At 45.6% G+C, this 27,110-nt stretch overlaps 1 long non-coding RNA gene across 4 annotated transcripts; it reads right to left on the bottom strand.

Annotated features, from left to right (window-relative positions):
- Window positions 1–308: 308 nt before the first annotated feature.
- Window positions 309–26,431, bottom strand: LOC150010659 (uncharacterized). Of its 4 annotated transcripts, none has more exons than XR_016511256.1 (6): window positions 26,259–26,431; window positions 25,815–25,893; window positions 6,949–7,047; window positions 2,734–2,847; window positions 1,655–1,713; window positions 309–918 (listed from the first exon to the last, which is right to left on the bottom strand). It is a non-coding gene; the product is annotated as an uncharacterized LOC150010659 (long non-coding RNA). The 4 variants fall into 4 exon arrangements; XR_016511253.1 differs by having other exon boundaries at window positions 1,655–1,798; XR_016511255.1 differs by lacking the exon at window positions 26,259–26,431 and adding an exon at window positions 26,189–26,243 and having other exon boundaries at window positions 1,655–1,798.
- Window positions 26,432–27,110: the final 679 nt, after the last annotated feature.

Here is a 27,110-nt window from a genome sequence, read left to right on the forward strand (position 1 = left end):
TCAGCAGACATGAATGCCAATACCAGCTCTTTGACTAGCAACTGCACAAACCGTAAGAAAGCCACTTCCCTGGCCTGCAATTTTGTCATCTATATAGTCGGTAGGGGACTTCTAAAATTCCTTCTACCTTTTGTATTAGCTTTAAAATTCTAGACTTAAAAAAGCACTGGATTTTTTAATAGTGCATCTTACTTATGCCAAGCTTAATGATATGTTATAATTAAGGTGCAATAATAAAAAAATTGAAGATTTTGTAGTCAACTTCCTGATATTATGTAGGAGTTTTCTGACTACCTTATAAAGATTTTTTTCTTTTTTAAGTTTGGGGTTATCAAATTTAAGCAGTGGAAGGTCTTGCATGTACCTGATTATTATGATTAAAATCATATCTGGTTTTTGGAACCACTCCAGGGTAGCAGTTTGGTCACATCTATCAAGAACTGTGACGTTCATCTCCCATGAGCCTGTGACTTCCTTCTTGGAATTCTTCAGAAGGAAATTAGCAGAAACTTGAACAAAGATTTATATGGAGCTCTAATAAGCCAAGTTACTTATCATCATCATTATCATTATCATAATTGAATATTGTCACAGCATTGAACATTTCTTTAAAGAGCTACTCCACAACAAGGCAACGTGTCTCCAGTTTCTGGTTTTTAAACTGGAAGAAAATTCTTAAAAATTTTAACAGTAATTTTTTTCCCAAGTAGTGGCATTTATGAGTGATTTTTATTTCATAGCCACACTTTTTCTATATATTTTCTAAATTCCTTCATAATCCCAGCTTACTTTAATAATCTGAAAAATGACGACTTCCAAAAAGAAACTCATTGCACATTTCCGGGCCCTGCAGTGTTCCGGGCTTTATTTGGTTCAGTGGTGCACGCATAGCTCAACTGGAGACCGGCCATCTCCTCGCTTTGGAACAGGACATAGTAGCGCTCAGCGAAGATTTGGTTGACGATTAAATGAAGAATGGGAGAGAGAGAAAACAAAACACAAAATACAAAGAGTTAAATAAAATAATTTCAGAGCCTCAGGTTTTATTTTTATATGAATGGTACAAAAAATAATTATGATGAGTTGAGAGGAAGGATAATTACAATGAACTTCAGCTGAACATAAAGTGTCTATGGAGGAGGCCTCTATTAGTAAGCTTAGGTTACCATAGCAAAACACAACGGATTGTGTGGCTTAAACAACAGACATTTGTCTTCTCATAGTTCTGGAGGCTGGAAGTCCAAGATCAAGGTAACAGCAGGTTTGGTTTCTCCCGAGACCTCTCTTCTCATTGTGTCCCCCCATAGTCTTTCCTCTGTGCGTGCATCCCTGGTAACTCTCCGTACATCCAAATCTCCTCTCATAAGGACACCATTTATATTGGATTTGGTTCACCCTAAGGGCCTCATTTTAACTCAATCATCTCTTTAAAGATCTATCTCCAAATTGAGCACATTCTTAGGTACTGGGGGTCAGGGCTTCAGTGCATGAATTTGGGGGTGGGGGGAAAACAATTCAGCCCAAGTGATGACCTAAAATCTCCCAAGTGATTCTAACAGATCCCAGTGAAGGAGCAGGAAGAGGCGCTAATTCTCTGGCCCTTCCTGCCCCCTCTCCCCCAACCACGCCTGACTGAAGGGATGAGGGCCAGTACTTGGATCTGAGACATCCATCAAAGACTTTTAAATGGAGCCAGGGGTCCCTTTAGGGAAGCTTTTGGAGGAAAAGTGAGGTACCAAGTTATAAGGGTCAGATGCAGCAAATCCTTTTATCCGTGGCTAAGAAATTGAACTTGACCCTGTAGATAATGGGGACTCATTAGACAGTATTGATATACTTGTTTGACTTCCTTGTTTCTTATTTGTTTTGTTTTTAAATTCTGGAGGCTAAAAGTGATTCTCCGTGAGACTACAGAGCTGTTGCTTATTAATACGGAGCATTGAAATAAAGATAGCCTTAGCAAACAGGTCTTGGGGTTGAAAAGAAAAAAGATAGCCTTTGTTCCACCAAATAAAAATATCACAGAACTGAATAAACACTACCCAGCTTCACTGTGCCTACACAGCTAAAGCAAAAAGCCAAGTCAATTATCCAGATAATCCTGTTTTATTTATGGAGCTTCTAGCTCTTGCGGAGGTGGCCTACCTAGTCTTATTTCCTTTTGGAAAATAATTAAATCCTGAACCATCTAAATGCTAGAGGTAAAATGGATGTTTCTTCCAGAATTTTCCTTTTTGAGTTCCTGTATTGTACAGTCCTTCCAATCCCTTCTTAACCTTTGACCTCCCCTGCTCCCCTCCTAAGTTGCCCAGTTCCTCACCAAAAGACCCCTAGAGGAAGACAGTTACAAGAAAACTGTCAACTCTCTGTGATGGAGCCGATTTTCTCATTGAAATGGAGATTTAAGGTCAGGGAACCAAAGAAAAGGAAAACAGAACAAACTCATCAAAATGCAGGTCTCTCAATTGAGACTCACACTGCTTACTCTTAATTTAAAAGAGACGGAACAGAACGCTGCCGGCTTCCCAGGAAGCATGGCACTTTTCCCTACCGAAGCAAAATAGATTTAATTCCCCTTCTATTTTAAGGCTTGGCCCTATATTTTGTCCCTATCCTTGTTGTCTTTTTACCTTGTCTCTCTTGCTGACTTCTAATGTTTTTATCTTCGTAAGCCCCCTTAAATCATTTTTGGAACAAGACACAGACTGACACACTCATCCCAACAGATAATACCTGAAGGTCCTCATCGATCACGCCACTGCTCGGGTGTTTTTCTTCTTCCCACCTTGTTTCCCCAAAGCCTGGAGTGTGTGAAAGGTGACAGTTCAGCCTTAACCTTGTCACCATCTATGGGCAGAATGCAGAGAACATGTGACAGAAGGCCGGTTATCTGTGCCCCAGGAAATTTCCTGTGCGCTATGGACCGAACTCTCCTACCCTCCCCCAAAACACACAAATTCCTTTATGGAAGCCCTAACCCCCAATATGGCGGTATTCGGAGGTGAGGCCTTTGGGAGGAAATCAGGTTTAGAGGAGGTCATGAGAGTGGCCCTGTGGTGGGATCAGGCCCTCATAAGAAGAGGGACAGACACCAGAGCTTCCTCTTTCCACCAGGTGAGGACACAGCAAGAAGCTGGCTGTCTGCAGACTAGGAAGAAGGCCTACACCAAGACTTGAGTCTGCCAGCATCTTGATCTTGGACTTCCTGGCCTCCAGAACTGAGGGATATAAATGTGTGTTGCTTAAACCACCCAGTCTGTGATATTTTGTCATAGCTGCCTGAGCTGACTAAGACATCATCATTGCATTGGCCAGGCCTCGAAGGTCCAATCTTCTAGTGTGTTTTGCCTCCCAGCACCCTGGAAAGTCATGTGCACAGACCACAGACAGCTCCAGTGGGTTTGTGTTAGCTTCTCACTGAGTGCCTGTCACTGGCGTAGCCCTTTTCAGCCCTGAGCATCCCAGAGTCTTCACAGCGTCATTTCTTTCTCCCTTAGACAAACGTGAACCACCAGTCCTTACATACCTGAAGCTCACACCAGCATTCCTTACACTCACAGGATTTAGGGGAGCATCAGAGGAAGTAAACTTTCCCGTGTGTTTTCTGGGCGCTGGCCTTTTCTCCTGCTGCCAATGGTACAGCTCTGTTCCAGCTCTCTAACTTTATGGCTAATTTACTTTCTTCCTATTTCATTCCATGAAAACCAGTCACAATAAATTACACATTGCATTTTCAGCCTGGGCAGACATTCTGGTTGATGACAATATGTTAATTACACAAGCTGGCACTGAATGGGGGCAGGTGGCAGGGTGTGATTCTAAAACCTGTGTCATTGCGGAAGTCTCTGCTGCCTACTAAGCAAGCTGGACATATTTCCACGAGGAGCACAGTGGGGCAGGGTTAGAATAATTGTTCTGAAATTAATCCATATGAAACCTTCACAAACTTGTGACATTGGATTGTAATAGAAACGTAACTTATCCTTTTTTATCTCTTTGAACTGTATCTATTGAAGGTAACCTTCACCTGTGGCTGGGTGAAAACTCCAGCAACCACTCAGGGCTTTCTGCATCCTCCAGCCCCCTGGAGGCCCTCACACAGACTTGATCTGGCAAACAGAGTGGCCTCCCTTCTTCTCCAGTGTGGAATTATTTTTTCTTGGGAAGCTTGATGGGGCTGGGGGCATGGTTCTCCCGATCCTTACTCTCTCCCCACTCACCTGCCAGGTGGAGGGTGAGAAGAGAAGCAGAGGCGGAAGACTTGTTCCTATTACAACCGGGGCTCCTCAGCTGGGTCCTGCCCTTGGCCCTGGTAGCATTCAGGCTGATGCTCTTGCAGGGCCCTCGCTGGGCCCTCTCCCATGCAGTTCCCTTGACTGGGCAGATACGTCCCCGTTCCCAGTGGCCTTCTTCATCAGACCACTCCGACCTCCCCCAGGTTACACCTCCAGTCTCCCCTGCTGCTCCCTAAGCCCTTATTACCTCCTATCTGGTTCCCTCTTTCTCACTTCTGTTCTGGATTTGGGGTGTAGGCGTTGTGGGGCCGAGCCTAGGGTCACATGCTTTGGAGAGCTCCACCTGGGAAGGAGCTGAACCTCCCCAGGGGCCAGTGGTTCTCAATCAGGCAACACTGCTCCCCAGGAAGCACAGTGAAATGTGTGAGGACCTTCTGAAGGATTGCTGAAAGAACAGGTTGGGGGTGCCCAGCATCTAGAGCATGGGGGCAGCGTTGCTAGATGTCCTGAAATGTGAAGACACTCTCCACAGGAGAAACATCGGTCATCAAGGGCCCCATTTTAACAAACTGATATATTCTGGAGACTGCTTTCTGCTCAATGAGAGCCTTTACTGAGACTGAGTCACCAGGCTAACTGTGACTTGGGAAGAATTCTCAGTTTACCATCTGTGTCCTTTTGCCCAGCCCATCAACACCTTGAAGGCAGATGACATTTCTGACCCTTTCAATGACAACATGGACATGGTGGGTTCCACTGAACTCTGTTGAATTTGTTGAGATGAACTGCATTCATAAGAATATGAACAAGGACCCAAACACTTAAGATCTGAGAAGTAAAGAATAAGAGCCCTGACTGGACAGGGAAGAAAAAACATATAAGAAGTATATTGATTGTCGTTTAGAATCTGTTCACTTTTCTTACCCCAATAACCTCTATTTCCCTCCCAACTCATCGGATCCCTATGGGCCTGGCCCAGAAGTATCCAGTGTACCCAACCCCACCCCTGGGCCTTATGCTGATCAAATAAGGAGAGCCATGATGAGTGAGAGCAATGAACAAGATGGGCTTTGGTGGTGGTGGGGGGGGGCGGGAAGCAAAGGTTAATGCCCTAGAAGGTGAAAGGAGACTCTGAAATGAAGGGATAAGCAAGACAGACTGTGGGCAGAGCCACGCTGGGGAGGAGCCTGGAGAGGGAGAAGAGACTCACCGCCTCCCCGCCCCCTAAGCTGCCTGGACAATAGCCCCACAGGACTCTGGGACAAACTAGTTCATCATAAAGAACTCACGTGAAGTAGAATTTCAGGTGACAGCCTGCAACAGAGTGAGTGTTGGTGTCCCCAAAATTCATATATGGAATCCTAATTTCCAGTGTGATGGTATGTGGAGGTGGGCCTTTGGGAGGTGATTAGATTATAAGGAAGGAGCCCTCTTGAATGTGATTAATACCCTTATAAAAGGGATACATTTTAGAAAAAGAAGATCAAAACTACGAACAGTAAAATGACAACAAAGTCACAACTACCAACGAATGAATATAAAAAATGAAAACAAAAACAAACGAGGCAAACAACTAGAACAGAAACAGAACCATTGGTATGGAGATCATATGGGTGTTTGTCAGTGGGGAGGGGAAGGGGAGAGTGGGGGAAATGGTGCAGGGGTCAAGAAGCATAATTGCTAGGAACAAAATAGACATTAAGAATAGTAAAGGAAGTGGAGAAGCCAAAGAACCTGTATGCATGATCCATGGACATGAACTAAGGGAGTGGGGGATTGCTGGAAGGAAGGGCAGAAGGGGGCAAAGGGGAAAAAATTGACACAACTGTAACAGAATAATCAGTAAAATACACTTAAAAAAAAAAGACCCCAGAGAGTTCTTTTGTCCCTTCTGCCATGTGAGAAGATGGCTACCTCTGGACTGGGCAGCGGGCCTTCATCAGACACAGATTCTGATAGAACTTTGATTGTGGACTTCCCAGCACCCAAAATGGTAAGAAATGACTTTTTGTTGTTTATAAGCCACCCAGTCTATGGTATTCTGTTAGAGCAGATCAAAGGGACTCAGTCACAGTTCAGTCTAGTAAGGGAGACCCCATTCATGGTAGCCCTTTGGATGTCTGCAAAAAGACATCGGGGTCCATCTCTGTCCATCTCCATGGGCCTGTGGGCTTCAGATCTGAAATGCCTGGCCTTGTGGATACATCCTATAAAGAATCCATGTACTGAAGCAGAGGTCAATCGGCAGAGCACTTTCCAGTGACATGATCTGCAGTCCCCTGTTCTGTGCTGGAGTGGAGTCACTGTCATCACCCTCTGTGGCCCAGACAACATTCTGAAGGGGGACTAGAGGACCAGACTAGCTTGCGGCAGCTATCTAGAACAGCAGGTGAGCCCTTGGAATTCCAGGCTCTTCAGGGCCATGGTCATAGAGACTTACTGTCCCAGTTCAGGTTCCAAAAGCAGAGCCTGAGGAGGAATTTGAGGCATGTGATTTCTGGAAGGAGCGCCTTTCCGGAAAACCCCTGTGGGGTGAGAGAAGGAAGGCAGAGCAAGGGTAAAGTCAGGCAAAGGTGAGCTGTGAGTGGAAACAGGACAGCCCCAGGAGTGTTTCTCTACGGCAGTCACGCTGGCCTTTGAGGAAAGCCTTTGTGGCCCCTGCAGTGGTAAAGCCAGCCTCGCTGGCCCAGAGCTTGGAGGTGACGTTCCTCACCTGGTAAAAGGATATGGCTGGTTCTTCAGGAGGAACATCACATCTGCATGACTCATGTGTACAAACCACCCACAGGCTAGCAATCTGAAGTGGTTGCCCCTGGAAACAGAAATAAACTGTGGTCCAATTATGAAGAGATTTCCCTAGCAAAGAGACAGCTGTCGCCATGAACGTTCCAGTGTGAGAACCGAGGCTGAGGTTGGAGGTAACTCATGATTTGCATAAGGGAAATGTAGCTCTTAACCTGCTACATGGAAAAAAAAAAAATGTATACAGCACTTTCTAAGAGAAAGGGAAAAATAACCCAGAACACAAGTTCACTGCCTTCAAAACCCTTATCAAAAATTTCCTCTAATAAGAATCAGCACCAGGCAGGCATTTAAATATTTAGCATCTTCTTCTGAGATGTAATTACTACCCTGCTTTGTACATCTGTGTTTGCTGTACCCTCTGAATGGCACAGGATGCCATTTCACTGATTTGCCAGATTGATCCACCGGCTTTTGAGCAGTTGGTCATTTTTCAGTCTGGTGGTGAATGCTTTACCCGCCCCTCCAGTAAAACAGGTAGCTCCAAAGCCCAACAGAAAAGCTCAAAGAGAATCCAACAGGGGAGGGTTGGTTTTACCATTGGTTGCCTGCTTTCTGATCCTTCCAGAACATGCAGCAGCCAATCCACTTGTGACATTGGGTGGGTAGCTCAGGAGCCCAGAAATGACATATGCCTAAATGACACATCCTGAGGGTTAATGACTGCTTGTTGACAAAGTGGGTGGGTCACAGTGAGGTGTAGAAGGACAGAGCTGGGCTGGACTAGCTGGGAGGACTCGGCACACAGAACAGTCAGCTGCCAGGAAGGCGCCGCCTCCAACATCTGATGGCGCTTGCACCTGACTTTCTAACCTGGCAAGTCATCTCGTCTGGGTTTCCCCTTGGTTTTTTGCAGAGTTTACAATCATCAAGGTAGCACTGATTTCAAGGAAATAACTTCTGTTTCTTTATGGCCCAATACTGTGTCAACTAATGCTTTGCCAGCCCAGAATTCCAAAGTGCCGAGACTGTGCCCTTCAGGGTGGGGTGCACCCTTTGACCAACTCCAGCTCGTGTACTTAGTCTCAAGGAATCAGTTTCTGGGGGTGAGTTTCCAGCATTGGGGGCCAGCCAGGAAGAGTCTAATCCCCTAATCAAGTGAATAAATGAGTCTTTTCCCCTGCCAAAGTTCACTGCCAACTCTGTCCCAGGGCCCCAAAAGTGCCACTCCCCCCTCTGCTCTACCCTCTGCAGTAGGAAGGTGAGTCACAAGGGCTGGGACTGGCAAGGCCGCTGACCTCCAGCTCAGAGTGGGGAGATGGACTTCGCACTGGCTTTCGCTTAGCAGACTTCAAACAAAAGTCAAGTGTAAACACGGGGTATCTTAGGTTGAGGCAGAGCCCACCATCCACAGGTCACGAGGGAGTTCCGTAGAATCCCCAGAGACATTTGGAAACCACCGATCCAGGGCAACTCCTTTTTCTCATGAAAACCACCCAGGCTGAAACGAGAAAGCCTTATTTCCAGCTCACACAGTGGTCTGTGGGAGCACTGGGCCTAGGTCCCTCCCGAGTCCCCAAGCAGACAGTCTGTCCCACAGGCTTGAGAAGTCTCTTCTGGGGCCATAGCCCTTCCCAGTCAACTCCTCTGCCTGCTTCGCAGCTCAGGACCAGGTGCCAGACTTAGTTTTTATTGTTCTCGGACAAAGGCTCCTGCTGCCGCAGCCCCACAGACCCAAGGCCCCAGCAAGCTCCTCCAGCCCCGGCCTCTCCTGTGTGGCCTGGCAGGGAGGCACCCAGGCTGGGGCAGCCACTGTTTGCCTTGTTGAGGCAGAGGGCAAGCGTGATTCCTTTGTTTGCTGTTGCTAAGTTATTAGAAAAAAACAAAACCGCAGGCTCCACACTGAGGTTTTAGGTATGACTGGGCAGGACCGTGTCCTGATGGGGTGGAGCTGGGTGACGAGAACCGCCAGCACATGAAGACGGCAACGGTGTGACAAGGAGACAGACCAATGACATCACCCTTCTGAGAGCTTTGGCGTCTGCCTACCTCCCCTCAGGGGCGTTTCTTAACCCTGGAAATGACCCCGGACTGGCACCTCTAGTCTCTTCTTTTCTGTGGCTAGCTCTCTGCCTTTGCCGGGTCACTTGTGTCCCCTTGCCTCTCTCACTCATTCATTCTCGCTGTGCCCGTGCCTGTCAGTCTCTACTTCTCTGCCTTTCTCTGTGGGCCCTCCTTTCCTTCTGCGCTTCTTTCTCTTCCTCTTTCTGCTTTCCCTTTGATTGCATACGTGAACACACACATGCACACATGCATGTCATATACACATGCACACACACGCACAACCCCACATGCGTTCACACTCACAGAGCCTCACATAATCACACACAGAGAAACGTGTACACACATGCATGCACATACCATAGACATGAATACATGTACAACCCCACACAGCTTACACTCACCCACACTGAGCCACACAATCACACATACCCAGAAACATGCACACACATGTACACACATGCATAACCCACTCTCTAGGCCAAGCTAAGTTAAACTCGGAAGAAAACTAGCTTGGGACACATAGCTTGCTGACACCTCTTCGTAGTAACAGTGATCAGTAACCAGAGGGGTGTCCCAGTGAATCAAATAGGTCTGAGGCGCAGGGCCAAGAAGCGGGGTGGGCCCCATGTACAAAATGGCTTCCAGCCACATCGCCCCCTGGAAAGAGCCTCCTGCGTCAGTCCGTAGAGCCGGTGCTGACTTCAGCAGCCAGACTGCTAAGAAATGGAACATCTCATATCTCAGGTGGTTGTGGCTGGGGTTTGGAGGCCTGTGTTGGCTTGGATTTTCTCAGACTGGGTTTAGAAAGGAAGCATATTTTGAGGAGGGAGATCACAATCACACTGTTTTCTTTCTAGTCTCATTTAAAGGGCTTCATAGGAGAGATGCGGGCTTTGCTACTCAAGTCCAAAGCCAGATGGTGATTCACCAGGTCAAGGAAGAGGGGGAGACCTAAGGGGTTCCGAGTTTTCTCTGTGGCCCAGCCACAGATGCGCTGCTCGGCACCAATGCCAGTGAACCTCCCGTGGCCCCGGTTACCGAGTCGCACCGTGCCGGCTGCCCGGTGAGGACTATACCAGCAACGACAAAGTTGTGCAGAAAAGGATTTATCAGGGCCGAAAGGGAACAAACAAGAGACTGCAAAATACTTTTAAAAATGTATTCAAGGCAAATATGTGGTTTAGGATTCGCTGTTGGACAGTAGTTGGGGCCCTTCATTGTGAAGTCAAGTAGCCTTACAGCTATAGTGACGGTGACGCTTGAGCTGAAAACCAGGAAAGGTGATCTGACAAGGAAAAGGAAAGTAAGACAGAATGTTTAATATCAGCATCATTCCAGAAAATCTGCGACATGGGGAAGTTTTCCAATACTTAGTCGTCCCCACGGGCAATGCTATAGTATTGGGTAATAATTAGTGCTTAACATAAAAAACCCACACATCATGATTTTGTTAAATGAAGTATAATGTATTCCATTTAAGTACTAAGGAATATATATGTATGTACATATCTATATATACATCACGGAATATATATGGAGATAGATATAGGATTGTGAAGGATTTATAATCTTTCTAAAGGTTAAAATATTAAACTTGAATGTTTAATTTAAAATGTTAGAATTTAAGCTTCCTAAAAGTTAAAAATGTTCATTTTACAAAATGTTTAAAATAAAAAGTGATTCATGTCTTAAATGAATAAATCCTCAGCTACTTGGAAAAACTCAGTTATCTCCATGGCATGTTTTGCATGAGTCCCAAATGACTTACATGCTCCAGACATGACTCATAAACAACTCTCAAGCACCTAGGCACTATGAAGAGTTGGTTACTCTCATATATTTTGAGGGCATGCCAATCTGGACTAGGGCAGGGTACTGTCTAATGCTGCTGAAACAAATTACAGCAAACTTAGTCATTTAAAACAACACTCACTTATCTTACAATTCTGTAGGTCAGAAGTCCCAAACAGGTCACACTGAATTCAAGGTACTGGCAGAACTGTATTCTTTCCTGTAGACTCTAGGGGAGAAACTGTTTCCATGCCTTTTCCAACTTCTAGAAGTTGCCCACATTCCTTAGCTCATGACCTCCATCCATCTGGAAAACCAACAATGGCTAGCGGAGCCATTCACCTGTTGCATCAGTCTGGCCCCTTCCTGCCAAAGTCTCATTCTCTCCATCGTCAGGGAAGGTCCCTGTTTTTAAGGATTCATGTGATTAGATTAGATTTACCTGGACAATTTGGAAAGATCTCCCCATGTCAAAGTTTTTAACCTTACCCACATTTGGAAGATCCTTATGTTTTGTTTGACAACATATTCACAGCTTCCAGGGATTCAAAGGTGGATATCATTGGGGATAGATAGAGGCCAGGATTCTAGACTTGGAATCAACAGAAGTCAGCAACTGCCTTAAAAATGTCAGCAAACTTGCATGACTAGAATTAGACAAGGAATTGCTCTGAACTTTATCCTTTGGTCACATAGAAGGTATTCTCTACTTTGTTTACCATGTCAGCCAGCAATCTGAGGCTGTCCCATTATGTGAACATTATACAGAATCCTGGGATGAGGCTGCTTGTGGTATCCTGGAGGAAAATGGCAGAGGGAGCCCGGTGCACGTCAGGACATATCATAAACAACCTGCGTCTGCTAAAATAGCTCCCTGAGCAATACATTGGGTTTGACATCGTCAGCAAGGCTGTAGAATGAACTTGCCTGCATTTCAGGAGACTTTGGCTCTAGCATAGTGACAGTAAGAGAATGATGATGGGGGGAGGGGAAGACAAAGATATTTGAAACCCTTGAACCCCTGGATTCAAGCTGTATGTAATTTAGTGACAACATCAGCACATACAGAACTTGAACTCACAGCAGGATGAAGGAACATGCTACTGGGCTCATGCCTCAGTGTGTCCAGGCCATTTTCTGTCTCTCATAGAGACACAAAGAAACAGTTTGGGGGATAGCTCAGACCAACTGAGGCCATCCCTTAAATATGCATTCCTTTCATTTATTTCATCTCATTTAAAAAAATCTAATGCAGTTATATAGACCTCTGACTACCCTGAAAGAATGCAGAGCAGATGTTTAAATAACATAGAAAGCAGTTTGTGAAAGGCCTTTCATCTGTGCTCCCACTTGGGATCGTGATGAACTTGCTCTCCGCCTCCCAGGCGGAGGGAGGTGATGGTGAGGCCCCCGTTTTGTGAGCTTAGTGATGGCAAACATGACTACCACCCAATGGCCAGGTGTCCCTGGGGTGCCCCACCCCCACCCCCCGTCTCCTCAGCAGTTTGCTCCTTCTCTGTGTTGGCATGGAATTGTTGTGGGGGTTTTGTTTTCGTTTTTGTTTGACCCATTCAGACTGATGTAAAGGTTTGGTGAACAATCTGAGGCATGGAAGGTGAGTGCGAGGAGAATAGGGGGATGGGACAATAAAAAGTCCACCTTACAGAGGCTCAAGAGATGACAGGGATGGCTGATGACGGCATAAAACCGGAGGCCCAGCTCTACATTTGAAGTTGCGGAGCTAACCCGTGGGGGACTGAGGGCAGTGTAACCGGCAGGGAAGGAAGCAGAGGGGGAAGGTGGTGATGCGGGGGCGGGGACCGTGTATGGGAGCCACATCCATATCTCTCAAGGCAGGAAGTCAACAGACAGCCTTTAAAGTTGATAAAATGAGAAACTGTGGTATAAGCATTTTAGTTAAAGATAGGGAAATAAGCATAAGAAACAAAAAGACAGAAGTGAGGATATCTGCTCAGCTCGGGGGGAGCAGGACTGGGCTGGCAGGGAGTTGAACAGAAGTCAGTGAATGCTCACTCTGAGGGACTTTTTACCCTGATGGATTTTCTGAAAACCAATGTCTATATGTTATTGGATCAAAGAATGTTAAGCAAATTTATGTCATAAAGCGTCCCTCGTTCAGAGAGGTTTAATTATTTTTAAGAAAAATGTGCCATAATTAAAAATATTAGCTACATAGCTATAGTAGGTGTATCACATGTAGAGTGCATGTATATAAATTTTAATTACTATGTTGATTTTTTTCATTCTTTGCCAACATTTCATTATAAAAAAATTTCAAACATACGAAAAAGTTGAAGGGGTTTTACAGAAAACACCTATATACCCATCATCTAGATTCTACAATTAACATTTTATTATAGTTGCTTTACCACCTGTCCATTTCTCCATCTGTTGATTTATCTTAGCAGTTTGAGGCATTTATTGAATTGAGGTTTTTTATTGTGTTAAAAACCAACATAAAATGTATTAACCATTTTTAAGTGGGCAGTTCAGTCGTGTTAGATATACTTACATTGCTGTAAAATAGAACTCCAGAATTTTTCATCTTATAAAACTGAACTCTATATTCATCAAATAAGAACTCCTCTTTCCCCTCTCTCTTGGTCCCTGGCAACTACCGTTCTCCTTTTCATCTGTACAACTTTAACCACTCTAGGTACTTCATATGAGTAAGAATCATGCAGTATTTGCCTTTTGGTGACTGGTTTATTACACTTAGCACAATGTCCTCAAGTTCATCCATATTGTAGCATGTGACAGGATTTCCTTTCTTTTGAAAGCTGAATAATATTCCCTCACATGTATATACCATGTTTTGTTTATCCATTCATCCATTGATGGACATGTGGGTTGCTTCCACATTTGGCTATTGTACATGGTCCTGCTATGAACACGGGCGTGCAAATATCTCTCTGAGAACCAGCTTTCAATTCTTTGGGGTGTGTCCAGGAGTGAAATTTCTAGGTTACATGGTTGTTGTATTTTTAGTTTTTTGATGACCTTCCACACTGTTTTCAACAGCAGCTATACCGTTTTATAATCCCCAACAAGACTCCCAGTATCTCCCCATCCTTGCAGACATTATTATTTTCTGTTTGTTTGTTTTTTATAGTAGCCATCCTAATGGATGTGAGCTGGTTATTATTGTACATTGAGTTTTTTAAAGTTAACGTTATTCCAGGTAAATGAGAAAATGGGACTCCTAGAAGAAATTGCAATGTTAATAACAAGAAAAAGCTAGGCCATTCTAAGTAAAAACTTTTCTTAGAAAATGGATGGTATGTCTGGAAACTCTCAGGACAAATCCAGAGATGGAATTTCTCACCGCAGTACATTCCATTCTTGTTTCTTTGTTAAATCAGGGTCAGTTCATAGGTAGGCTTAAAAGGCCACCAATTTGTCACCATTACAGGTACTAAGAGAACTATAAGTTTCTTCTCTGCATTCATAGTCAGGTTATGGACCTCACTAAACCAAAGTTCAGTTGTTTCATATCCTGAATTTGTAATTGATTCTGAACCACGGGGCTTCTTGCAGTGCTTACACGAGATTAAGTCTTTGTTCTCTGTGAAAACATCTTTTAAAGTCATATTGGCTCTTGAGCCAGTTATCTTTTCAGGCTTCTGGAACATCTTGATTCCATTTTCCTGATATGGAAATGTTTGTCCCTTGACTAGACAGACAGCATTCTCTTCCTGGTTCCCTTTGTGCGGGTACCCTGGTGAAGAACTCACGGGCAGCAGTGCATGCTGGCCTCCTGATAGTATTGTCCCAGACTTGTATTACAACAGACTGGTCTAGTACTCAACATGACCTTGGGGTATTTGTGAAGCTGGTGAAAAGATGAACAAACAGAAACCTTAAGAACAATTAATCTATTTCTACATGGCTGCATGGCAATTGTTCTACAGACAACTTGGAAAACAGATTTCTTGGTCATTTCTAGCTCTATGCTTGCATCTGGCTGATCGAGCAGTTGAAGATGATGTGTGTGGGAAAGCAGGTGATTACTGTCCCCCAAATACTGTATGACACTCCGTCAGTCCTGACAAAGCAGCAGCCAAGTAATCCCACCGTAATTGCTTGACCCTTGGCTAATCCTGTTTCTAGATTATGTTTACTTGGCAAGTCATTTCAGTCATTTAATTAGTATTCTTCAAGGTTATTCCACCCCCCTGAGTGGACTCCTTTGGAATACTAAATTCCAATATTAATATCAATTAGCCAAGAGAGCCCTTACCATGTTGTCCAGCTCTACATGAAGCATTTTGGCAGGCAAGATCTTAGTTAATTTTCAATGTATTGTGACATGTGACAGAGGCTCTTTTTCTTCTCATGCAGATAGGCAGAATGAAGCTGAGAAAGGTTAGGTGGCTTGCCTGGGGAGTGCTAGGATTTGAACTAGGTCTGTCTGAGTCTGGAGTAGATATTTAACCACCATCTGAATGACCATTCTTTGTGCTCCTGCGTTCCTAGAGCTATCCCACTCCAGTGAGCTAGTTCAATGCTATTTCCCATGGTTTCCCATGGTAGTTGTAGCCCGCAACCAGATGAAGAACTCTCTAGGGAAAGGACTGTGTCACTTCTTATTTCTCTGGATCCCTAAGCTATTGAGTGAATGCCTGATCACTGATCAATGTGCCTCCATACCATCCTTAAACTTCCTTAAGCTTCCTTACGCCAGTTCCCCTGAACAGCCAGCTCAGCACCACACAGAACACCAAATTGGGGGCAACATGGGCTCTGCTTAGGTCTCTGTCCACCGAATAAGAGTGGCCTTGAGCAAATGGCTCAGCTTCTCTGGGCCTCTCTATTCTCTCCTGCAATTTGAGGATGTTGTCCATAGAATCTCCCCGGAGGTGTCCTGCAGTGAAACGCTGCGTTTGGAATACAGCTTCAAGCAAAGAATTGACATGACTTGGGGCCCCAAATTGGTAATGAGGGCCAAGAGATGAATAGAGTTGCCATGGACCCTGTCCTCTGAAAAGAACCCCAGATATGGGACTAGGCTCCCTGTTCCAGCATTTAGTGAGAAATGGCAAACACTTCCTCCCCACTCCCACACTCAGCCCGCGAAGGGCATGGGAAGTGAAAAGCCACCTTGGGAAGGCCCAGTGTCTGGGAAAGGGGATTTTGTCCCTCCCTGGGCGGGGGGATGGGGGGGGGTGCTTCTCTCTGTCATGGTCACATCTAAGCCAGCTTGATGGTCCACGATTACTGAGTTTACTTCTCAGGTATTGGTAGCTTCCAAAAGTTTGAGATAGGGAAGGACTAACAGTCTCTCAACCCCATAATCCAAAAGTCCTAACCAAATTCTGACACTCATATTAACTTTTATAAGCAAATAGACACAGCAAAACAAAATGAAATACAGTCATCCAACGGCTGATAAGCTTGATAAAGCTCCTGCGCTCTGTCCTTGGACACTCCTGAGGCAAATGCATATTTTCCTTGTAAGTTTCAGCCACCTGCCTAGGTATCATTAAGATTCCTATGTTAAGAGGCCAAACAGTGAAGTGGATCTTAGGCCCAAACGGCAATCCAAGAGAAATAGGCTGTTGAACTTTCTGAGTTATTTTAGTTAAGCAAGGACAGAGGTGCCTGTATACCATTTCTAGCCAATGAATTCACATAGCTTGAACATTGCTTATTTTACCAATATAAAAATTACTTCTAAAAATCCCTACGCAAGTTAATGAACTTGTTGGTATTGATTGGCTATGAAAGTATTTCTATCTGTCAAAGTCCCGGCAAAAAACAGAAAGCATGCTCACAGCAGGTATTGGAAGAGAGTTTAAGGAACTAATGCACAGGTGTGGTCAAGAGGAACTAACAGAGGATGATGGTACACCCCAGGGCTAGCCGCTGTGACAGCCTTTGCTACTCTTCTCCGGGAACCTGGACGAAGCTGGAGCTGAAGCAGGAAGTTCCCTGACAGCATCTGCAGCCTTAGCTCGGAGAAGGCAGCCACTGCCAAGGTTTAGCCCAAAAGGTCTTGCTCAGACTGTGGATGGGAAGGAAGGAAAAATACCCCAGTGTCTCTCCCCCCTTCCATGCTTCAGTCTCCTGCTGTGCCTGCCACTCCCTGAATCCTTCAGGAAATCAAGCAAGGGGGCTGGGTGGATGCAGGTTATAAAGGCCAGCTCCTCAGGCCCACATACAGCAGTGTGGAGGACAGAAAAGGGATCTAGAGGTCAGCAGGCATAATAGTTGAAGGCTTGTAGTGACCCTTAGCATTTTCACACGCTAATGAACCATCCCCTTGAGTGTGGGTTCCTAATTTGTATACTCTGAATGTTGACTAGCTTCCTGGAGTTTAATACTAATATATATAGTAGTTTAAAGTAAGTTGCAGATAATATAATACCTTCCCTGAAGTCAAGCAAATCACTCTTGAAAATTGTAGGTGGGGTGTGGGGAGGGGTACTGGCAAAATGGAGAGACAGACATGTCATTCTCCAATTGGATATCTGCTTGGACATCTGACCTGGCAATTTGTACTGGAACAAGCTACCTCCCAGAATGCAGGAAAAGCTTGCAAAAGATACAGCTGAAGTACCAGCTCAGGGGACATGCTCAGAAGTTATGGGGCACATTTTTCCAAATGCAGTGTGTTTATTAAGTCAGAGACACCTTTATGGCACATTGTCTCCAGCAGGAAGGATACATGAGTCTGGAAACCAAGGGGTAGAAGCTGACAACGGCCACAGTGATCCTCACTCCCAATGACCCTCTGGGCATCTTGTGATTCCTGTCCCTCTGACTCTGGACTCTGCCTGGTTGAAGGTTCTGGTCTCCCAAAGGGATTCACTCGTGGCAGAGGACATGACATGGGTCCCATTGGACTATAAATTACAGCTGCCACAAGTGTACTTTGAATTCCTTGTGCCCACGGGATAGCAAAGAAAAAAATCATTAAACTGGCAGGAGCTTTTGATCTTAATAATTCAGAGAACAGAAGGATGATTTTACATGATAAAGGCATAGAGAAATTATGCATGAATCCAGATGATCCACTTGGGTGCCACCTGGTCCTCCCTTGCCTCTCTGTCACTATGAGCAACAACCCCAATCTGAAAAAGACATGTTATCAAGCATTGAGATACCACCAGGAATGAAGGCTTGGTCTTACTGCCACATAAGCCACCAAGCCCTGCCACAGTGAAGCTGAGGGTGAGAGAAATTTAAGATGGATAATGGAGGAGGAATAGGATGAACACAGTGTGAGTCCAAGATCATCTGCATTGAGTTGGCTGCGGGAATGGGTCAGTAGATCTCCAGCTACAGGGAGTAATCAACCAAGGGCCCCTTGCGTGAAAGCCACACATCCCATGGATCCCATGGGTTGCTCCTGGCCAGTGAATAGCATGGGAGGGATTCTAAGGTAGTCCCCTTCCCGGGAGACACAAGACTCCCCTCTCAGCCAACTTTGGCTGGAGGAGCAGACATCCCCACATCCACACACAGGCCTTGCCCAACCTTCCTCGGAGGGCCTAGCAGTCTAAGGCATTCAACCTTCTGCTCAGGTCAGACTCCCAGCGTGGTCTTCTCCAGCTCCTTCCTCACTCGCACACTAGGATGTTTTCCCTAATAGAATCTCTACATGTCGAATCCTATCTTGGAGTCTGCATATTGGAAAACTGGACTAACACAGTAACCACAAAGCTGGGGGTAAAATACTTCTCTCCGGGTCTCATTGTCCCCTATTGTGAAATAAGGACAGTAACTTGGACGCTCTCTAAAGTTCCATTCAGCTCTATACTGACTTTCCAGCTGAGGCTGGGGCTTGGCCTCTGGGCTGTCCCTCTCTCTCAGGCCTCATTCTGAAGCTCCAGAGCTGAGTCAGCACTTAGAATCCCCTTCGTCTTGTTACAGGACTTGTGCAGAGACAGTGGCTGGGTTCTTTTCTCTATTGCCTGCTTCACTCTTTTGCATGTGACCATTCACAATGCCACTGGACCACGAGTTAACCCACAGCTATCAAAGGTCATTGTGCATTTCTAGAAAACTCCAAGTAAAGCCTACAAGCACCGTCCCTGGAGACACCTTCACCCTCATAAATGTACCTTCCAATTCAAGGTCTAATGTCCTCCCTGCCCCAAAATAAAAAACGAAAATGAGCCTTGGGAAAACTATGTTTTTTGCTCAATTGGAACCTTACTTTTTTTTTAAACTCTGGGAAATGTAGACTATTCCTTTCTGCCTCCAGAACAAAGGGTAACTGGTTCTTTGGAAGAGAAAAGACTTATGTTCAGCTCTATATCAAAATGTCTCCTAATCTTGAGATTCTATCTAGGACAGTCTATATTTTCAAACTTCAGTTCAAGTTCATGTCCTTTGGTTGCCTTAAACTCAGTGTTTGCCCCGCTTGCTGACGCAGGGAAAAGCATGTGCTTTGTGCTCAAAAATAAAAAGGGAAAAAAGAAGAAGGAAAAGAAAGTTCACATCTCAAGGGTGGGGTTTGTTATGGATTAGGTACTGAATTCAGAAATGTTTTACCTTAATTAACAAAGGCAATTTGCATTTTTTTTTTTTTTTTTACTTTGCTCTCTCTCTTCCCTTGGAACTTACATAACTTTCAGAGTTTTGCTCATTTAACAAATGTTTATTTAGTTTAAATGACCAAATTTAGCATTTGTCTTCATTCAGAACTACCTTGGTTACAAAAGAGGAAAAGCCCATTTAATTAGCTTAAGCAATGAGAGAATGAAGGAAGGGGGTGGAATTTATTGGCCCTCTGAACTAAACAATGGCAAGAACAAGAACTAGAACAAGGGTGGGATTCACCTTAAGGCTCTTAGGAGTGAGGGCTGTCAAGAATTATTCTCTCTCTCTCTCTCAGCGTCTGGCCCCTACTTCTAACTGAATATTTTATTTTTCTCTCCATGTGATGAAGCACACAGCCGCTAGCAGTTCAGCCTCATAACCCAGCAGCTCCATAATCAGAGAAAAGAAAAGGAATGCTCTCTTCCAGATTCATTGCTAAAAATTTCAAGAAAGAACTCATTGATTTGGTTGTCTCACATGCCTACCCTTGACCCAGCCGCTACAGCTAGGGAGTTGAGATTCAATAACTGGCCTATCCTGAGTCACCTGCACTCTGCTGGAGAAGATGTCTCTTACAAGAAAGGAGAATATGCAATGAGAACAGATTCTATATTGATTTATATCGATCTGCCTTTAAGTCATCTCTCTGTCTATAATAAACTCTTTAGAAAGTTTGTTTTATTTTATGAGAGATCAAAACTTGCCTTCCACGCTCGTACCCCATTTTCTGAGAAACTGCCCTGTCCACAGACCCTGTTGCCTGGGCACCTGTGTTTTAAACTAGTCAACACTGACCTGTCCTCTACCTCAGCTGATGACCAAAGTAGACATCAGACAGTCAATCTTCTGGTTGGCTCACGACCTCTGACATGGCACAAACAGGCGACCTGGATAAATTGGGTTTTTTTCCTCTCTCTCTCTCTATTGCCCTCCTTCTCAAGAATTTGAACTAATGAATTAGGATAGAGTTGGTCAGTTGGTGGTAGAAGCTGAAACCAGAAGGTCATGATGGAGAAGAGATTGAGAAGATCATGATGGGTCATGTGCACTCAGGAGTTATGGGAGGAGAAACCAGGCAGAGGAACTGGAGAAATCAGTTGAGATCAGACCTGATAAAAGCAGACACAGAGTTAGCTGGTCATTTCAATGGTAAAGTATAAGGTGACAATTCATGAGCTCATTGAAGAAAAATATACAAGAAACACTTCTTTTGTGCCACGCAGCTGGGGACAGAGCTGTGAAAAGGACGAGCACATTTCTCGTAGCCGACTAGGAGTGTAGAGCTAAATAAACACAACAGAAGAGGAGACTAAGTGTTTTTGTTCGATGCTTGATTGCATTAAACAGAAACCTACTCAAGTGAGTTCAGATACTGATTTCTATGGTGCAATTGTATGGAGATCCGAGAATAGAGTTGCATGGGCATTGAGCATCACAGAGAATGGAGGTGGGAGGTGACTAAATTTATTCTAGACATGTCACTAGCAGGTTTCTTCCTCTTCATATCACTCCTGGAAGGTGCGCGTGGGTGTGTGCTTACCTTGATCAGCACAGGAAGAAGTCAGTCATTATTAAGGGTGGAATGATTGAAAGCAATGCAAACTGACTATAGTCAAAAGCCCACTCCTTGGAATCTTGGGAAAAGGAAATTTCACTGAGATGAAAAGGGAAGAACTTTTGGTTGCATGTGCCTGCTTGGAGCAACTTCAGCTCTGATGGGTGACTTTTAATACTGCAGCATCCTGTTCATTCAGTAATCTTGGGTCAATATGAGTCCAAAACCATTTTAAGGGCTTTGGTCTTCCCAGAACACACATTAAAAAGACCAAGGCTTTCATTGGGATGTGCTCAATGGGGGGAAAAAAAAGAGTTCAGATCAAAAGAGAGCTCCTGAGTGGGAGATGGCCCAGGGACTACAGATAAGCAGTAGCATCTTGGGTCGGGGGGATAGAGGAGGCTGCTGCTGCTGTCCCCTTTGGTGCTAAGGTTATGGTGGGTGACAGTTATTTCAGCCCACATTGCTCCTCTTTCCCTTTCTTCTGGAAACAAAAATTGGGGTGGGGAGAGGAAGTTGCATCTTCCAACTACATGACCTAATCAATTTCAACACCACCCCACCACCCCCGCCCCGCCTCCATCTCTTCCCATCCCTTGTGTGTGTGTATTGATTCAATTTGGTTTGTGTCAGCTGCTATCAAAGGAGTTGGGAAGGTTCTCCTTGGTTCTGTTTCTGCCTCCAGGAACTACCTCCGCACTTAAACAAAGGAAGCCTAGTTCCCCTGCAAGTGGAGCGTTCTGTGGGATTAATAGACTGACTTCCAGAACCTGCAGAGTCCTGCTGAGACACCATGCCCTGGCTGCGAGTGCGGGGCCTGAGAAGGCTCTCTAGGCTGCATGCGGACAAAAGAGATTAAGTCACTCTGCGATACTCTAAGAGCTATTTTGATCGAAAGAACAGACTGCATCATAATAATGATAGCTCATGTGTTTCACTGAGTCCTGTCTTTTCATGGAGGCCACTTGGCAACAAGAACCTCCCCTTTTTGTGCAAATGGACAGGAGATAGGAGAAATGAGTGTGCGCCACGGGTCACAGGTCCTGGCGTTTCCTTGTCTACGGCCTTTATTGCTCACAAAAGAACGGCTCGCTTACATTTTTCTTTGTTTATGTCACAATTCTTTTATCAGTGGTTTACTTTTTTTTAAGTTACTGTAATATAATATTCTTTTTTTAAAGTCATTTGGTTTTCTTTATTTTTAAAGAGACCAGTAAATTTCAAAACCAGCTTGCATCTCGGCCTACATTAAAGCCCTCCTCTCAGTAGCTTGGTCAAGCCTCACATCGGTGCCACGCATATTTTCCCCTCTGACTGCACCCGGCATTTCCAGGTGGACAGAGTGGGATGGGCTAGGCCTGCAGGAAGCCACACAGACACTCCGACAAACTATCTTGCAAAATCTCTCAGTGACTCCAATGGAATGAAAGTCCAACCTTCATTCCAGCCTGTAGGAAAGAGCCCAGTGGTCAGGGACAGTGACCTGCCATGCCCTGGACTGCCGATCCTGTGACCAATAAAGGTCCTCTTCTGTAAGAACAGCAGGAGTGGCTGGGAAAAATGCTTGTAAGGCCACCTGGGTAACTCACAGACTCTGTTCCCTGCCTGCCGCTGGACCGAGCCGGAAGTCCAAGAGGGAGCCTCTTCCAGCTCTGGCCGCTAGGTCACATGGGGCCTGCAAAGTTATTAGAATGCTCCATGAAAGAGCATAGAGCAGCCATTGTCATGTAAAATTAGCCTGGGCAGAGCCCCAGAGAACATACTGTTGGACTCCGTCCTGTTCTCCCTGCGCAATGGCATGTGAGAGATAAAAACGATTCCAACTCCTGCTTTTTGGTCATCAGCATCCTCCCCATTCCATACTATCCATCTCCTCCTTTTAATGCCTGTCCTGCCCTGGATTCATTGATAGGCAAATTTCCTCCCAGTGGCTGCCGGGGAGAGGGAAGACTCTGGTGGCCGTGGAGCGCAGGGAGAGTCTGAGGAATGAGTCCAGCGACCTCATGTCTGCCAGGCCGCACTGAAACCACAGCTCCGTTCCAGGTTAGCAAAAGGACTTGGCTCCCCTTCCAAGCCTGCCTTTCTCCACTGAACACCTACTTTGCCCAAGATTGCCCTTCAACCCGATAACACAGAATAAGGCCACTGTCTGGCTGTTCCCCTGAGGCCTCTCATTCAAAGCCAAGGCTGCTGACACCCTGCATAATACCTTCCTCAAAGAAGGCTACAGCTTTTTCCCCATGCCTGCGCTATACCCAGAGCTTGCCAAGGGCAAATTTTTCTGACCCTCCAGAGACAGCTAGAGCCAGAACAACTTTTCTGGAGACTTCTTATTCATTATTTTTTATTTTCTAAGCCAGACACTCCCTGTGGAGCAAGGTTGGAAGCTGAACTGGGCTCAGAGACTATCCTGGTAAATGAAAAATCTATACTCTCCCCACTGACTTCTCCAACAAGTGAGCCTCACGAGCCATATCAAGGATTAACTTCAACACTGTCATTTCTTGGCACGTCAGGCTGAATTTCCCAGGACACAAAGGCATGCAGTGTTTTAGCATCTTGATCATCTTAAGGGCCGGTGGGGAGGTAGAAAGGAATAAGTAATGGGATGCACCAAGCTATGGAACCAACAACACCATAAACCACTGTGACCAAGTCCTCGCTTAAAGCGACCTGGGCTCTTAGACATGCAGGAGGTTTGGCCCTGGCTTAAAACAGAAGATGCAGATGGAGCCTCCAGCAGTGAGTTACAAGGTGCGTCCTTCCCAGGCTTGAAGAAGCACAGTGTTTCCTATTAACCACCCCACACTCAAGAAAATGATCGTATACCTAAAACTAATAAATATTGTATGTCAACAATCATTTTTAAATAAATGAAATATTCATATCAAGTAAGAAAAGAAAAATTGTCATCTATGAAATTGACTTGAGGTTACAAACTAGGAGGGGATATTGGAAGGGAACAAATCAAAATACGCACACAGGGTGTGTTATAATAATGGGATTACTGGATATTTTTTCCCCTTTTTCTATTTTCCTAACATCCTGTGTATAATAATAGTTTATCATTTTTAAAAACTTTCTTAAGAGACCCTCCATTTTTCTTTTTTTAGCAAGCTAGACACCCAAATACACAGCTGAAAAAATTTAGTACTTATTCTTGACTCCTTTATTTTCTTCTACTTCAATGTCTCAGTGCACACATGCTCTTACCTCGGTCTCCACCTTTGGGGCCTTCGTGTAGACACCTGGTGCTGTTTTGATCCCCTCTTTGATCATTGACGCTCTCCCCTACATGACTTTGGGGCCTGGTCTCACTAATCATCCATCACTAACTAATCAGCCAGAGTGACTTTCTAAAATAGAAACCCTGTCATGTCACATTCCAGCTGAACCTCTTCAATAGCTTTTCCTTGCCTCCAGGAGACAATTTAAATTCCTTCCCATAACACACAGGGCTCTTCAAAACCAAACCTGCCGTGCTCTTCAACTTCACCGCCACCCCCCACCCCCCCATCCTGCCCCGCTGCCACAAACACTTACCGTCCCTCAGGTCACTTATTGCTTGTATAGGCCTTTACACAGCCATTCCCTTCACCGAAAACACCTCTCCCCCATCTGTGTAGCCTCCCAGGCCTTCGTGAAATTCAAGCACCACACCTCCTCACCCAAGGAAATGCTGACAGCCATGCACTTTGTCCTGACACTGACCCTGTCCCTGTCACAGTACTGTACACACGGCTTTGGACCTGTGCACCTCGTATTAGTTCCTCTCTAGACTGTAGGCTCTGGGAGGGCAGACACCCAGTTTGATTCACTTCTGGATCCTCAGCACCTGGCTTCTCTTAACACCTGGCGCAGAGGAGTTCGGTAGATACTTGTATTTGTTGACTTCAGAAAAGGAGGAGCGAATCAAGGAATTAAAGTGTGACTTTCTGTCATACTTGTCACATTATTTAGAACTGTGTCATCTACTTTACCACAACTAAACATAAAATTTAAGAAAAAAGAAACCAATCATCTAAAATACTCCAAAAAATTACCAAATCACATCAAATACCTATTAATTCCCAGATTCTGGACTTTTTGTCTCTCCTACTGCTTACATTCCTGGTCCCCTCCCAACACATATTTATAAGGAAAACACAAAGAGGTGTAGCTGTGCTCGGGTCCTCAACGACAAGGATCGTTGGTGTCAACCCTTTGTTGCAGGCAACCTCAGTCCTAGTCGCAGAAGCCCTGACTCCATCGGCTGCCTGTGCAGTCACCGATCACACACTCCTTGACAGAGGCTTGAATGAACTGAGACAGAAACCTCAAGTCCAAGAGGCAGAAATCACTGCCCAGTGAAATGAGCTAGAAAGGCAGATACAGCGTCCCTGAAATTATGATGCGAGCCAGGAAATAAGAATTTGCTGACACACAGCTGGAGAGAGAGTCCAGGGTCTGGGTCCTAGCCCATCCAGCCGCTAGCTCATGTGACCTTGGGCAAGTCACCCAATCTTTCAGAACCTCAGTTTTCTCAGCACTATGTGAGGAGAGATTGAAGTCTGTGTCCTGCAAAAGCCTGCGAAATTGTTTTAGAGAACTAAAATCTGTGCGTGGTATAAAGGGAGGACCCTGGACCAGGGAGGGGGGAGCTGCGTTCGGTCCTGCACTGCTAAGGGTGACCGTAGGTCCTTGGGCAGATTTCTTAAGCTCTCGGCACTCCAGTTTTCCCATCTGAAAAATGGGGCTTATAAAATAAAACTTCCAGAGCTGTGGGAAGGAATAGAGAAGAGCATGTGTAGTAAAGGGTGGCTCTGACTGTTGGTGGATTTTGAGGCCACAGAACATGGTAATTAGGAATGCAGACCCACCTGGTTTCAAATCCCCGTCCTGCTGTGTCACCTTGGTCCTGGGGCAGGCCGCTTCCTTTCTCTGAGGCTCTATTTCCTCCTGTGACAAACAGAGATAACAGTTACACTATTCTAAGGGCTGTTTCGAGGATTAAATAAAATCAAGGTAAATAAATAAATGTAAGGGGAAGCACTCGGGCCCTGGCAGACAGCAACGCTGCCCACGTCGCTTGTCTCACTGGACTCCGCTGCACCAGGCACTCCTGCCCCCCACTCCGGCTCCTTCTCCGCTCACTTCCCCTGAGGTCACAGGGGCCCTTCCTTCCCCTCCTTCCAGGGACAAGAGGGGAAAGGAAAGCAAGATCACAGGTGACAGGGGAAGGGCCCAAGGTGACCTTGGAGGCACAGAGAAAGCTGGCCTGGAACCCATCTTTCCTCGGAGCCCTCAGGTTCACCCTGCCTTACCTCCCTTGGCTTCTGAAGCTTAAAATAGCCCGAACCGGTGTGGCCACATTTCAGCGTGTGCCACTCGGAGAGAACCCCTAGGGTGTTTCCAGAGCCAGCTCTGAGCTCCTCACTAGGCGGGCTCCAGTTATGAGTTATTCATACACACCCAGGCTCCACCACGTCTGCCAGGAAATGTGTGCTGAGTGCTTTTCTGCTAAGGCCCCTCCACGGGAGGCTCTGCTTGCTCGGAGGGGTCAGACCAATCAGCTGCTTTAATGAACAGGGGCTGGAGCCCCTGCCAGCTGCTGGGAGGGGTGTGCAGTGGGGAGGCAAGGGATACAGGTTCCAAGCAGAGGCCAAGGACCATGTGATGGGACAAGCCTGCCCTGGGTGTCAGGAGGCTGGCATTCTAGACCCAGCTGCGCCCCTCACTCTTATGTGACCTTGAATAAGTCACCTTCCTTCTCCAGGTCTTCAAATTGCACAATCAAGACCAGGTTTTTTTAGATCTCTCAAATCGGTCCTGTTCTGCACTATGAACTGGCTTCATTATCAGACCTCATATGATGTCAGGATGGTTTCCTATAGCGCCAAACCTACCTGTTCTGCTGTTCAGATCCAGCAGGAAACAGTTTCTCTTCCCCCTCATTGGTCAAAGCAAAGTCCCAAGTCTTGTTGCCTGAGCTGGGCTCTGTGCCCGTCTGTGGGGTCATGGCGAATTAGCCCTCAGAGCCCATTCTGACCCTTCGAGGATGCCTCCCTGGGCCACAAAGGCTGCCGAACAAAATCTACATCCACAGCCTCTCACTCAGCTCAGGTTCTGGATGCAGATTACGTGCCACTCATCAGAGACTCGAGCTGAGATTTGGA

Source organism: Furipterus horrens, unplaced genomic scaffold (assembly GCF_987537825.1).
Source record: "Furipterus horrens unplaced genomic scaffold, mFurHor1.1.pri manual_scaffold_5, whole genome shotgun sequence".
In the NCBI taxonomy this organism is placed as follows: Eukaryota; Metazoa; Chordata; class Mammalia; order Chiroptera; family Furipteridae; genus Furipterus; species Furipterus horrens.